Genomic DNA, 15,308 nt, shown 5'->3' on the forward strand with positions numbered 1-15,308 from the left:
GCCTTTCTCATGCTCCCATATGGCCACAGGCCCTGACTCCCACAAGGGTGATCACTAAACTGACTTTTAATAACATATTTAACCTGCTTATTTCTGAACTTTAAATACATTGAATCATACAATATTATACACCTGACTTCCAGAATTCTGTTTATGCTTTTCACATTTATCCCTTTGTTTGTAATTCACTCTCATTAATAACAGTGTTTGGTTGTAGAAATTGGTTGTTGCCTTTCTACCACTGATGAACATTGGGTAGGTTTCATTTGGGTAATAATTTTACTAAAAAATTTTTACTACTCCTGATTCTCAAGAATTTTATTAATTCTCAAGAATTTTATTATTTTTCTATCCTCATAGGTCGGAGACTGTATTTCACCTATTTACCTCAGTTTACTTTCTTTGATTTCATAAATGGTGAAGTTGAAATGCCCTTGGACAGGGATTTCAAAAAGCCTTGAACTCTTTCCTTAATCCAAAAAGTGAACAATGAGCAGAGGAGATGTTCTTATTCCATTTATGGCTCAGCTTCTGCTTGACATGCTGCTATGATAGACAAGACTTCCTAGCCTGCAGAGAAGGGGAATTTGTCTTTATGATCAAACTGTCAGATGATGATGATGAGACAGAAATGCCTTCTGAGTATATAAAGAGGAAAATCTTCCTGCCAGAGCCCAGGATGTCTGTGATAAGCCAACCCAGACCAGGAGTGGGGCTGGGTGATAGGAGGAAGTCAGACTTACCAGGAGCAGGAGTGCTTTGAATCCTGAACAAGATACAAGAGATGCTGAGGAGGAACATGCTCCAGGCAGACAGGTAAAATATAGTCTCCAGAGATATAGGCATAGAAGAAACCTTGCAATCCAGGCAGGTGTTTCATGCTGGGCAGCTCAGCAGAGGTACATGTAGTTCCTCTGGCAACAGAAGATCATCTGTTTCACATCTGGGCAGAGGTTGGTCTCAGGGAGAACTGGAGGCACTGCTGGCTGTAGGCATAACTCCAACCCTGAAACCAACAGTAAGAGAGAGCAAGAAACATGTCCAGTGGACAAGTACAGGGCCACCAGGCAGATTATCTAGGAAAAAGCTCAGACAGGCCTACCTGGAACCTTGCTATCTGAATCAGAGCAGTCAGAGCACCTTGCATACCACCTTAGGACACAAGAAAAGTGAACAATGAGCAGTAGCTTTAAATAGAGCTGTCACTCACTAATTCATTAAGCAATTATTGAGCTTCTAGCCATATGCCAAGCACTAGGTGATAGTGGTGAATAAAACATGCCTAGTAATTTCATCAATTAGGATAAAATCATTTTTACTGAGTTTTTTTTTTCTATCCTCATAGGCCTGGAGACTGTATTTCAGCTATTTGCTTGGAACACATTCCTACCCCCATGGCTCATATCTTGTCTAGGAATTCAAGCGCTGCAACTCCTTCCAAGAGTGATTTATTCCTAACACCTAGCCTCTCCTGGTCTGGCTTTAGGCTGCAAGTAACAGAATACCCAATTAAAACTGGCTTAACTGAGAGTGGTCAGTTGATAATCTCACATACTATTTGACCTTGCTTCTGTAGGTCACCAATGACAGGACTCAGGAGTTGCCTTCAATTTCCATCATGTTTACAAGAAGGCTGTAGTACTCCACAAATCACCTCTTCATATGATCAAGTTGAAAATAAGAAGAAATAAAACTACTTCTCCTTGCATGGATTTTTTTCCCACCTGAATCCCTCCTATCGTGTTAGTCAGAACCGGGTCATGTGACTACAGTTAAACCAATCCCTGGAAAGAGGAATGAGAACACAATTGCTTAGACCAATCATGATACAAGCCCTGGGTATATTTACCCTGATATCTGAACAAACTCAAGGCCATGTCAGCAAGGAAGATTGGGATGGCTGGGTGTAGACAATCAAAAACATTACCACCATGACCTACACTCCGAGAAAAGGTACCTTTCACTGACTTGGGGCCAAGATAGGTCCCAGAGTTTGAAGATGTCTTATTCAACAAAACTTGGTTAGCACCCCCTCTGGACATGTAGGGATTATCCCGAAACACCAAGGTCAATGGCTTCTAGTCATGAGCTCTGGAAGGCTTCAGCCATTGAACTACCCACCCATGTAAGCTCTACCCAAACAGATTTCTCCTTAAGACCAGTGCATGTTTCAGCCAATCTGCTTTCTCTCATGGTGGTACCACGGGATGATACAGAAATACCAATTACTTTCTCTATTCTCAGAAGCACTAAGCATTTTGTGTCCTAGTTTTAGGACACAAGAAAAGTGAACAATGAGCAGAGGAGATATTCTTATTCCTTTTATGGCTCATCTTCTGCTTGACATGCTGCCATGACAGACAAGGCATCCTAGCCTGCAGAGAAAGGGAATTTGTCATTATGACCAAACTGTCAGATGATGATGATGAGACAGAAATAATTCTATTTCTGTCCACTTCTCCTTGTATCTATTTACATTTGGGGTTTTTAAGCCTCCTGGGTTAGTGAGTTTCATATCCTTCACACCTGCTGTATACAACAGGGATTTTCAATATGTCTTAGAATTCCTGTATGCTTCCAAGAGTTGCCTCATCTGTTCATTCATGTTTCACTTGTTAGATGCTGGCCCGCAGTCCTATCACCAACTGGTCATTCTTCAGAGATGTCCTCAAAGAGAAATAGGCCAGAATGATAATAGTTGGCATTTGGCAATCCATGTGCTAGGCAATATTCCAAGTGCATTTTGTATGTATTGACTAATTTAATCAACAAGCAACCCTGCGAGGTGGCAACCTTTCAGTATTTTGTTTTGTAAAGTAGGCACAGTGAGCAATATTAATAATGTTGCCCTAGATCACACACCTAATGAGTGGAGTAGCATACTAGCTCAAGCTCTCAAAAGAGATGAGATGTCCTATTGGCAGGTCTCCTGAGGTTTTTGTCTTGTGTTTTTGGTTTGTTTGTTTTGATTTTTTTTTTTTTTACCTTTGGCTTATAGGCACCTCAGCAGACTTGCTAGGATAAAACAAAATTACATATTTTTCTCTTTTAAGAAAATGAATTAATTTATATTTACTTGACAAAGAAAATTGTACATATTAACCATGTGCAACAAGTTGTTTTGAAATATGTATGCATTGTGGAATGGTTAAATCATAATTAACATGTCTCTCCTGATACATTTATCATTTGTGTGTGTGTGGGGGGGGAAGGAGAACACTAAAAATTTCCTGTTTTAGAGATTTTCAAGAATATATTGTTTATCCCGCTTAGTCACCGTGCTGTATAACAGATCTGTTGAACTTATTCCTCCTGTCTAACTGGACCTTGGAATCCTTTGTCAACATCTCCTCAACTTTCTCCCTTTAAAAAAAAAATAACTAACATGATTTAATAGGCAAAGGCAGGCCAAACCATGAATTCCTTTCTCTTTTGTCAGCTGCTCATGTGTCCTCTCAGACTATGGGAGCACCTGTCACATTACTCAGTGAAAAAAGTACACTCAAAGTCTCTCAGACAGATTGTCTCCAGACCATAAAGAGGTCATTTGGGCAAAGTGGTAATTTGAGAACAGCTGTATGAATGATATTTCCCTTCTAAGGTGGTGTTCAGAACAGCTCTCCTACTGGTCCAGGGTAGACATGGCTGTCCTTCCCCACTTAGTCACATGCGCACTGAACTGTACTGTCTTTTGAATATCTAAGGTGAGTGTCTTGTTTTAAGTAAGTTCCTTGAGAATCTAGACTATGTCTTATTAATCCGTCTACCAGCGCCTTTCTCTGAAACACTTGTGCTTTGTCTTTGAGCCTCCTTTCTCCAACAAGACTGACAGTTTTCTGAGGGCTTCTATGGCATGTGCTTTGGCATATAATCCAATTGTGGATGTTGTCAGAACTTGTAAACCACAATGAGACACCTCTCCCAAGCACTGGGAGACAAGAGAAAACCCTAACTGTGTTGTTTGGCTTTTGTTTCTTGTTCATTAGGAGAGAAAAAAAAACATCCCTTTAACCATTCTACCAAACTGTTGTATTTCTAAGAAGAAATGAGCTTTTCTTATCACATGGCCGCCACCATCGTCATCATGTCCAATCTTGCCTGATGGGAAGTAGACACTTCTTATGAGGAAAGTAAAGCTGCCTTGTCCCTGAGGAGAATGGTTGGAGCCTGGTGCCCTGAGTTAGGTGAGATGGAAGGAGCGGCAGACCCACCAGAGGAGCTCCTTCAAGAATAGAAGGGGTAGCTTAGGGGACTTCTGCAAATGACAGCCAAACCCAATAGCTCAGATGGAGGATGGCTGAGGATGCCTTTGGGTCCAGAACACTAAGTGTCTAATGTGAGAAGAGATATGACAAAGCCTCCAATCTGTAAGAAAAATTTTCTGAAATCCACTGGACAGCTGCCCATCATCAGAACTCTTGGGAGCCTGCTTGAACAGGTGGGCAGATCTGAAGACCTCTGTGATTTAACACTGGATGTTTATGAGGTATAGTCTTTCCCCTAAATCTTTAGTACTTCCTGGTTTTAAATTCCACAAGCTTTTACCTGAACATGGAATCTGTTTTTCTGTCACGTCACTGTTCTAGAAAATCTCATTTACCAGTTGCAATTTTTGAGTATTAGTTATCTCTATTATTGGCTAGCTAGTATTGAATGGCCCTTATGTGTCCAGTACTATGCTAAGAACTCTAAATACATTTCTCACTCAGTATTTAAAACAATCCATTGAGGTAGATGCTACTTTTTCCCCACTTTGAGATGATGAATTAGAGGCTTGGAAAAGGGTAGAGATGTGTCATGGCCATCAACCTACTAAGTACCAGTGACAGACTCAGATTAGGTCTGCCTGAATCAAGCCCATACCCTTAATAGCCTTGCTTTTTTAAAAAATTGTGTCAAACTTATTCCTTCTTCTAAGTACTCATCTGTACTGCACTTGAAGAAGCGGGAAAAGACTCTCCCTTTTTCTTATAATCTACAACCCAAACATCTATATCTCAAACATCTACTTTTTTCCAGAACCCTTTAAATGCTTGTAGCTGCTGAGGTCCACATCTCTTAAGTATCTAAACATAGGCCAACCTCTCTCAAATTGTTCCACATGTGCTAATCATTCTTCCCAACAACTTTTAAGTTATTCCATGGAATAAATTGTTGCTTATATTATTTTTAAATGTGACCACAATGCTTGGTTAATTTTTATGCATCCAGAGATATGCTGGAGCTTATATAAAGGTCTGAAGACTGACTTTCTTTATTTGTTGCTGTTACCATTATCCAATTCTTCATGTCACTTTCTAGTTTAAAAATAACTCTCTCCAACGGAAAGGCAAGACAGATTAGGCAGAATTTAATCTTCTCATTTGTTGTGATGCATAAGAAGTAGGACAGAAGTTTAACTAATTCTGTGAAACTTTCCACTTGGAAGTAAAATTATATACATGAACATATACAAACAAGTACATATCCACATATGCACATAAAATTATCCACATTTTTGTAAAATAAAATTTTATTTTAATTAGCTGAAATAAAAACAAAATATTAAACAGTGATTATACACAGGTAGTAGAAATATGCCTACTTTATTTTCTTTTTTATTTCTTCTTGTGTATCACATTTTTATATGGTAAAATGTGTTAATTTTTATAATCTGGTTAAAGGTAAATATTTTAAATACTTCTGCTCAGTTCCAAGATAAATGGTGATAACTCACAGATATGTGCCCAGATTAGAATCCATCATCCCTCAAAGACACAATTTTACTATCTCATTTCCTACTGGATGTCACAAAAGTATGGGAATCTGGTTTTGTTTTATTTTTGCATGACCATACTCCTGCTTATCATCAAGATTTGTCAAAGTCCCAATCATGGCTTATAATAGGACTTTGGAATAATTGAGTTAATTAGTTGTATTGTATTTAATCACTTGGTTTAATTTCATATATTCAAGAGTCTTCCCAGTACACTCTTAGAAGAAATTCATGTATCAAAAGACTTTGCTAGTGGATCAACTAGCTGAGAGGAATGGTACACAAAGGAAACACACTTCAATAGGGGAAAATGTAGGCACAATCCAGAGCCTGCAGTAGCAAATTGATTGTCTAGGTAGATCCCATAGTGAGAGGAGACTTCTGTGGGCAGTCCTGGTATGAAGATGTCCCTGAGGGAGCCGGGGCTGTGGCTCAGTGGTAGAGTGCTTGCCTAGCATGCATGAGGCACTGGGTTTGATCCCCAGCATCACATAAAAATAAACAAATAAAATAAGGTATTATGTCCATTTATATCTGAAAAAAAAAAATGTCCCTGAACTTATGGCTTAGAAGCCAAATACTGAAATTTTAGGCAATATTGAAATGTAATTGATAGTTTATCCATTTTCCAAGACAGTTTGCTTGTCTTGTTTGGAGAAATTTCCTAGTCTAGGTTTATAATTTCATTCTGATAAGATTCATTCCCACTATATAATGTGTATGCCATTTACCCATGGTGAAGTATGCACAAGGAACTGCCTTATCAGGCCTGTGGGTCAGGGCCCTGTAATCACAGACTCCAAACCTTAAAATATAGTATTTCTGACCTTCTTCCCAAGATTGGATATTTCCAGACCTACTGACACTGACTGAAAGAATAATCAGCCCAACTTTTTGAAATTTGAATGAGAAAGACCCCAAATGGCCTTTTCTTTCCAAACCACTTCTGGGGGCCAAAGTCACTTTCCCAAGAGCTAACAGAAACTATTTTAAATCAATTATAAGAACTGACTATTTTAAATGGATTATAATAACTATCATTTTTTTTGCAAGATGTGTAGTTTTTTTAAAAATAAAATTTGGCAATTAACTATGAAAAACAGGTTGCGGGAAGAAGTTAAGAGTCTAGGGAAAGGGAAAGATCCCAAAAGTAGAGATGATGGTAATGAGACACACTACCAACTCTCAGGGACATAATGAATATTGTGTCTTGTTGTCTATGGCTCTATAATAAACTACCCCCTAACTAGTGGCTTAAAACAAGACCAATTTTATTACATCTCACAATGCTGTGGGTCAGGAATCAGGGCAGGCTAGATTGGATAACCTTTCTGTTCTATAAGGTCATTGATAGAATTCTCTGCTATCAGATGCCTTGGCAGCTGGCACATGGACTTTTGGGGATGGTCAAAATTGGCTTCATTCATTCATATTCCTGGTACTTTGGTGCCTTAGTCCAACTGGGTCGTCTACCTTTACCTCTACAGCAAGGTAGTCTTAGTGTAGTGGAGCTGCTTACATGAATGTTCATGTGGAGGGAGAGATTTTGAAACAGAAGCTACATGATCTTTTATGACCTAGTCTCAAAAGTCCCAGAACATTTACTTCTATTGAATTCTATTGGTTGAGAAAGTCACTAAGCTCATCACATATGAACATGGGATGAGATTTAGACTCTACTTCTTAATGGGAGGAACATGATAGAATATGCAGCCATGTTTAACTTTCTGTGGTCTCTATGACCACAGCAGAGACTGCTACGGTCTCCATGATGTTCATGCAATAATCTGTACAGGGACGTTAGCACTAACCACGTGGTTGTTTTCTCATGGTAAGTCAAGAAAAGTCTTGCTCAGTTGGATGCCTCTAAGTTTTTTAAATAATCATGCAGCCTCTAGTTGAAGTGAAGGCCCTGGAGTCAGGAAAGTCTTTCATTGACTTGTTGAGTCACTTTAAGAGCTTTCTTAGCCAGATTAGCCCACTTTCTCATGAAGATGATCCAATGTCCCTTAAGATCCAGGATAACATATAGAGGAGAGCTGTCAGTAGTTTTGCCAAATCCTAGGAGATTTTATTGATGCCCTGAGGACTACCTCTTCATGCAAAAAATGTGATAAGTCTCTGAGCTACCTCAAATGGGTACAGTTTAATCAAAGTTTGTAGGATATTGCAACTTTATATAATCATCTCTGTTTTAATATCTTCTCACTTTCCATTTCATTACAACCCATATTACATAATGGTGAAATCATTAGATGAAATATATTTTTGTTAGCCCTTGGCATTTGATAATGCCTAACACCTGTTGGCAATCAGAAAGTCTGGGTTTATTGACATTCCATCACATTAAATGGACGGATGGATTATAAGATTGCCTAGATTCAAAAGAAAAAGGTAAAAGCCAAGTATTTTAAGAGTAAATACATATCTTAACTACTTAGCATTTCTTAATATGTGATAAAATGCAGAATGATAATATTATAGGGAGAGGCCTAGAGGCTTGCAAGCCCCTCACTTCACCCTGATTCTTGCAAACATGCCAGAAAGGTTTCAAGTCATGTCACTCGGAATAAAAGACATGAGTTTATTAGAAGGGATGGGAAAAAGAGAAAAGAAAGAGAGTGGGTTCTCTCAGAGAAGAGAGGATCAGTGCATCCTCCTGCCCTCCAGTTTTATTGGGGGGTCCCTAGGAAACCTCCAGAGAGTTCTACCTAGCTCCACCTCTTGACTTTTGACAAACAGCAAGATGACATCAGATTTTCAAATCCCCATTGAGCATGACAACTTGGCCTAGGCTGACTCGTTCTAATTGGAACCTGTTTTTAAAGATCTATGAGTATGGGGGAATTATCTTTATCTCTGCAGGTTCTTGGATCTGGTCTGTGAAAAGGTCACAAACCACAGCCCCTTGCCACTCGCAGGTAACTTGTATTCTTCTTGTAGTCATTTTGGGTCTGCTTTTCTTCTGAAGATAACAGATTGTTTACTTGGAAATATAACATATCATAATGACTTAAGCCAGGTGAGTGTGGGGATATCCTTAGGCCTGAGCCTAAGCAACTCTATTTTAAAAACTGCAGTTTGAAACCTGCAGTCTCACCAGGCACACCTAACAGAGCCCTCCACTATTGGCTCTCAGACACACACAAGTCACTTCTCCCCACCTTGATAAACTCAGAGTGAAGCCTCTGGCAGGCTGTCCTTGCTTGATAAGAGGGAAAGGTGAAAAGATCTGGGTGGGGACCACCAGACCAGATGTTTTAACCCCAGGGTAAATAACGTCACTGAGAAGTCCCGTGGTAGCTGATAAGAATTGAAAAGGGAGTCAAAAGCCCCAAAATTTAGTATAAATAATAGAGCGAATGAACAGATATTCAGCCAGCTGATACTGATGCACACAAGCTGGAGAGCCTGATGAGGACCTGGACTGACATCCCATCACTTGTCATCATTTGCTGATCCTCTGCATCTTCCTCACCACTCTCAAACTCTACAGCCACATCTAGACCCTGGTGAGAGCCACAACTTCTCCCTAGGACCACCTCCTCAGCTGGCTGTCAGCCCCATCCCAGGAGAAGCCTGCCTTGGTTCTGGACCTGATCACGGTGGTCTGAGTGAGTGTGCATCTGCTGGACTTAAAGCCTAAGGCTTGAGACTTTTGATCTGACACTTGAACTTAGCACGCAGAGGGAATGTCTGTCATTAGCCTGTCATGATTAAGTGTGTTTGCAGTGCTTAGAATTAATTAATCTAGAATTGTTTGCTGTGAATTGATTATGTCTATTATAGTACCTAGTATTAAGGATTGTCGTTTTCTTGATTAAGAACCTATAGAGTGAAATTGTATTGAGTAATTTGAGTGAATACAACATTGAAAAGGGCAGAGGCGTGTGGACATTCTTTATTTCTCCCCCTCAACTGAATAAGTTGCACCTTTTGCCCATTGCAACACCGAGGCTGCAGGTAAATTACTTTTTTAAAAATGAAAACATATGGGGTTAGCACAGTGGGCCCAGTTTATAGAATTATTCCTTAACTTCATGTTCCCATCACTCATGTCTGTCTGTTTCCTATCAATAAGACTAATAATGTGAGGAATATTTCCACTGCAAGTATTGGAAAATAGCTCACAATGCAGTTAGCAGTAAAATGGAATACATTGGCTCAACTTAATGGACAGTTTAAGGAAAGATCTATCTGGTCTCAATGCTCAAATGATAGATACTAGAATGTGGTTTCTCTCCCTCCTTTCCCCTGCTCTTCATTCTTGGTCTAGGTACATTCCAGGAAACCCTCTCCTCTGTGGTCCCAATATAGCTAACAATAACCCCTGAGGATCAAGGAGTTATTCCAGATTTAAATACAAAAAGGGGAAGAAACAGAGTCATTGCTCAAATTTTCTTGCATCTGATTGGCTATGAGCGAGACTTATGTTCAGTACTGAACCAATAAATTCGGCCACTCAATCAAAATGCATTGAATGGGTTTTCTTAAGGCCTGATTTACTTTCTCTACTCTGAGTCATAAGTCCTCTAGAAAGTATCTGGGATGAAAGTGGGAAGGAGATTGTTGCTGAAAAGGAAATTGAGAGGCTGTTACCAGGGGACACAAAAGATCCTGGATGATAAGAACAGATGTCCAGAGTTGTAGTTCCAGGTAAGGTGAAGTAGACATATGCCACCTTTCCTTTCCCACTAACGGTAAATCCAGACAGACTGCACAGCACAGCTACATAATGTCTCTGAAAAGAAAATATCCATAGTTGGATTAAGAAAGAATATGGCAGCTTTCAAAATAATGCCAACTGGTAGTGAGTTTACCATTTTCCCTCTTTGGTAGCCTCTGACCTGAGCACAATGCAGCCTGAGGTATAAATGTGGCCACGGTGAGGCAAACAGAGAGAAATCCATGAGAATCTTCCTAATTGGGGGATAAGGAGAAAAGAGATCCCAAGCACAGAAAGAGTAGGGTAAATTCATGTTATTTATTCTCCATTTGATCTCTCTCTTCCTGATTCCCAGGAAATACAGTGGCAGGTGCAGGACAATAAAGGAAAACTACAAGAGAAAAAATTAGGAAAGATAACCTTCCTCTCACTTCCATGAAACTGCATTTCCAAGAGAGTTGGTCAAATCCCAGTGACTTTCCTCCTCCCACATTCCTCCAACACAGCCCTCTACCCACATAAATAGCCATTTCTGGCCAAAAGACTGAAAATGGAATCCCTAAGGAACCAAAAAGTATCCGGGCGACAAATTCAGGAAAAGCAACCTCACAAATCTACTAGGAACTCCTGGACTCATCCTGACCTGTGTTCTGGATCCAAACTTTATTAGCATAGCAAAAACATTCAGAACTGAGTTAATAGACTCTAGCCTAGATCCCAAAATGACCACCGAGTTTCTCTCTCTCTCTCTCTCTCACACACGCACGCATGCACGCACACACACACACACACACACACAAACACACTTTACTAACAGGAACACAATGATTCAAAGGGCAGCATACTTGTTGTATCAGAAACCATGGAATATGAAAACTTGTGGTACGTATGTGTATTAAGAATTGTAATGCAAAAAAAAAAGTACATGTACGATGGTATAAGTTGGTGTGAACATACTTTACATACAGAGATATGAAAAAGTATGCTCTATATGTGAAATAAGAATTATAATGCATTCCACTGTTGTTGTATATTAAAAAAATAATAATAATAAAATCAATTAAAAAAAATAAACCATGGAAACTGGGAGGAAGAAATACAACCATTTTAAAGAGCTAAAAGAAAAGAACTGTCACAGAGCTGCAGGAATAAACATAAAGTGAAGATATTCTCAGTTTAAGGAAAACTGAGAGAATTTAAGAAGAGGGGATATCATTATAGATCTCACAAATATTAAAAGGATTATAAGAGAATACCTATAAATAACACATGCACAAAAATTCAGCGATTTAAATGAAATGGACTGATTCCTCAAAACCCACTAACTATCAAAACTCACCCCAAATGACATAACCTTAAGAGCCCTGCTGCTACTAAAGAAATTAAACTAATATTTAAAAATATCTCTAAAAGGAACAAATCAGTTTCTGTTTTTAAAGTTCATGAACTGTACACCAAAAGAAAATACATGAATTTTATTATATGATATTTTGAAAAAAGTTTTTTGAAACACTGGAAAAATCTCCAGGCCCAGATCATTTCACTGGTAAATTCTATCAAACACCTTATAAAGATACAAGAGCAATTCTATATATGCTTATCCAGAAAATAGTAAAGGAGAGTATAATTCCCAAATCATTTCATAAGGGCAGCATCACCGGATTCAGAAACCAAGACAAAGACACTAAAACAGAGAGATTGACACACAGAGACAGACAGAGACATAGAGACAGAGACAGAAAGAAACTGCAGATCAAAACCCCCAAAGAACATAGACACAAAAATCCTCAACAAAATATCAGCAAATTGAATCCAGCAACATGAAACAGAATACAAAGACCAAATGGGGTCTACCTCACAAATGCAGGATTGATTCAATATTTGATGTAATCTGTCATATTCAGAGTATATAAAATGACACAATCATATCAACAGATGCAGAAAACATTTCAAAAGGGCATAACAAGCATTCATGACAAAAATACCAGCAAACTAGAAATAAAGTGGTACTTCTTCAATTCAATAGAAGTCATCTACAACCCTACAACTAACATTATACTTAAAAGTGAAAACATGCTTTCCCTCTAATATTCTAATCATGATAAGAATTCACTCACACCATGTTTATTCACAATCATACTAGAAATTTCCACCAATGCAATAAGGCAAGAAGAAGAAATAAAAGGCACACAATTTGAAAGAACTAGAATTTTCTCCACTCACAGAAAACATGTTTTTCTGTGCAGAAAATCTCAAGAAATCCACAGAAAGCCCCCAGAACTAATAAGTGAGTTTTGCAAGGTTACAGTGTACAAAGTCAACACACACATAAAAATTCAGTTGTATTTCTATATACTAACTATGTATAATTAAAATTAAAATTAAAAAACTACAATATCATTTGCAATAACTAAAAAAGGGGACTACAACAAGATAGGTACAAAATCTTTATGCTAAAAACTAAAAAATGTTGACACAAAAACTAAAAGATATTAGTAAATGAGAAGTGAAAGTAAGAGAGTAAAGATATCAATTCTCTACAAAATGAGATATAAATCTAACAAATACCAATCAAAATTCCAGCAGGATTTTTTGTTTATACACACACACACACACACACACACACACGCACAAAGAGATTTTTCAATGTTATATGGAAAGGCAAAGGAAGTAGAATAGCTAAAACATATTGATAAACGAGAATAGATTTGGAAGAATTAATTGCCTTGTGTAATTTCAAAAATTCCTAGACAGCTACAGTAGTCAATACCTTATAGTTTGACAAAGTGACAGAAACATCAATGAATTGGGCCGAGGAGAGATTTCAGAAGTAGACCATAAAAACGTGGCCATTTGTTTCTTGACAAAAATGCCAAAGACATTCACATGTCTAACAAAAGACTTGCATTCACAATGCAAAAACATTACTAGAGAAATGCAAACTAAAACCACTATACAAACACTAAATAATCCTGATACTGCTTGCTGAGGATGAAGAGCAACTGGAACTCTCACATGTTGCTGGTAGAAATATCAAATGGTACCATCTCTCAGGAAATTCTTATTTTCTACCACTTGGGTAGAATTCTCAAGAGCATCTCTTTTTCTCGTGAATGTTCTTATCCTGAAACATTTAATCTCTCTGAGGCTCCCTCTCCTAACTTCGAAGTCAGGATAATATTAACTTTACTAAATTAAATGAAATTAAATGAAAAATAATGTAAATATTCTGGCACATAAGAAGGATGCTCAGTTGTGTCCACTGTTTTGTTTTCTCCAATCTGTTGGTATGTCTCAACTCTTAAGTCTTCTAACTTTTAGGGAATGGAATAAACTAATGCTAAGAATAGAGAGACAAATGTTTTAAAGAGAAATTGGTACATCACACAATGTTTCAAAGGGTGCTCCTGAGATGTGCTCCTAACAAATAAATACATTGCATAAAGTCAGTCTATGTGATATATTATTCCCATTTTCCACCATAAGCATAATCAAGGACTTTCATTGCTAATATCTTTATAACTATCTTCCCTGCCTTCCTCTAGTAACACCCACCAGCATCCCAATCTCTCTACCTTCTCCATCAACATCATAAGTGGCTACTGAGGTGGACTAGAATGCAATGATCATCCGTGTATTTGTTCTTTGGTTCAAACTGCACTTTCTATTCCCAACTGCCAGGCTTTGAGCTCAACCCCAGCGATGTAAACACAGATCACCTTCCATCCCAGTCCTTGAGGTGTTTACAGGTTGGATGTCATGAGACTGGTGACAGAGCCAGGGATGGTTACCAGATCCTACTACTGTAGATGTTAGACCAGATGAATGTTCAGTTTAAACTTGAAGAACTGTAGACAGCTCCTCCAACCAGAAACCCAAGAGAATTGGATGGGAAATGGCATTTAGCAAGGGAGACTAAGAGCAAAATAAAAATACATCTGAGAACAGGTAGGAACTAAAAATATTAAATGGAAAAGAACATATGCCTTTTCTAGACTTATTTAAATGCAATTTGCATTTGTCTTGCTCAGAGAGTGTGAGGACGATTGTCCACTTGGCAAGTGAGAATTTGTAAAATGACTTAGGTTTCTCATAGGAGGAAAAAAATGGAGTTATGTATGAGCCTAATGAGCATAATTATCAAGTAGCTACAACTGATGGTTTATATTATTAATCACACTGAGGTCTAATATTAGTAAAGCATTAGAAATGACTTCAGAGAACTTCAGATCAGCTACACTTTGTCTATTTGCTCTCAGGGAGAATGATTATGCATTACCAGTATTTACTTGAAGGGATTCCTGTAATTGCCCTCTCCAACTCACTGAGTCTGAATGACTGTTAAATAAATAGGTTCTCAAATAGTAGACCTTCATTAACACAGGTAATCATAGGAAAGGTGAAGAATATCTATTGTCTTTTACTGAGTAGCTAACATGCAGAATTTGGGACTTTTGGATGTATGATAACAGCCTATTTTGAAATACTGAAAAATGAAATAAAGACCTCCTTGAAATACATAATACATTCTTATTCACCATTCTGTATAATATATTGCAAAGGAAAAAAAATTAGTCCTTCTAATTGAGACTTTGTACCCTACAATGTATTACACATTTCAAAACTGCTTAGAGTTGACCCTTGAAGAAAATAGGCATTTTCTTGAACTGTGCACTTCTACTTATAGGTAAGCTGTTTGGGGTTTTTTTTCCTTTTTTTTAGGGATTTGTGACAATTTGGAAAAATGTGCAGTTCAACCATGCAGGCTAGAAGTATCCAAAATATTAAGAAAAAGTCAGGTCTGTCATGAATGCAAAAATATATGTGGATAATAATCTACGTTCTCACTCACTACCATAAGATATACACAAATATATTAAAAAGTTA

The sequence above is a fragment of the Marmota flaviventris genome, chromosome 8, assembly GCF_047511675.1.
Source record: "Marmota flaviventris isolate mMarFla1 chromosome 8, mMarFla1.hap1, whole genome shotgun sequence".
Classification (NCBI taxonomy): Eukaryota; Metazoa; Chordata; class Mammalia; order Rodentia; family Sciuridae; genus Marmota; species Marmota flaviventris.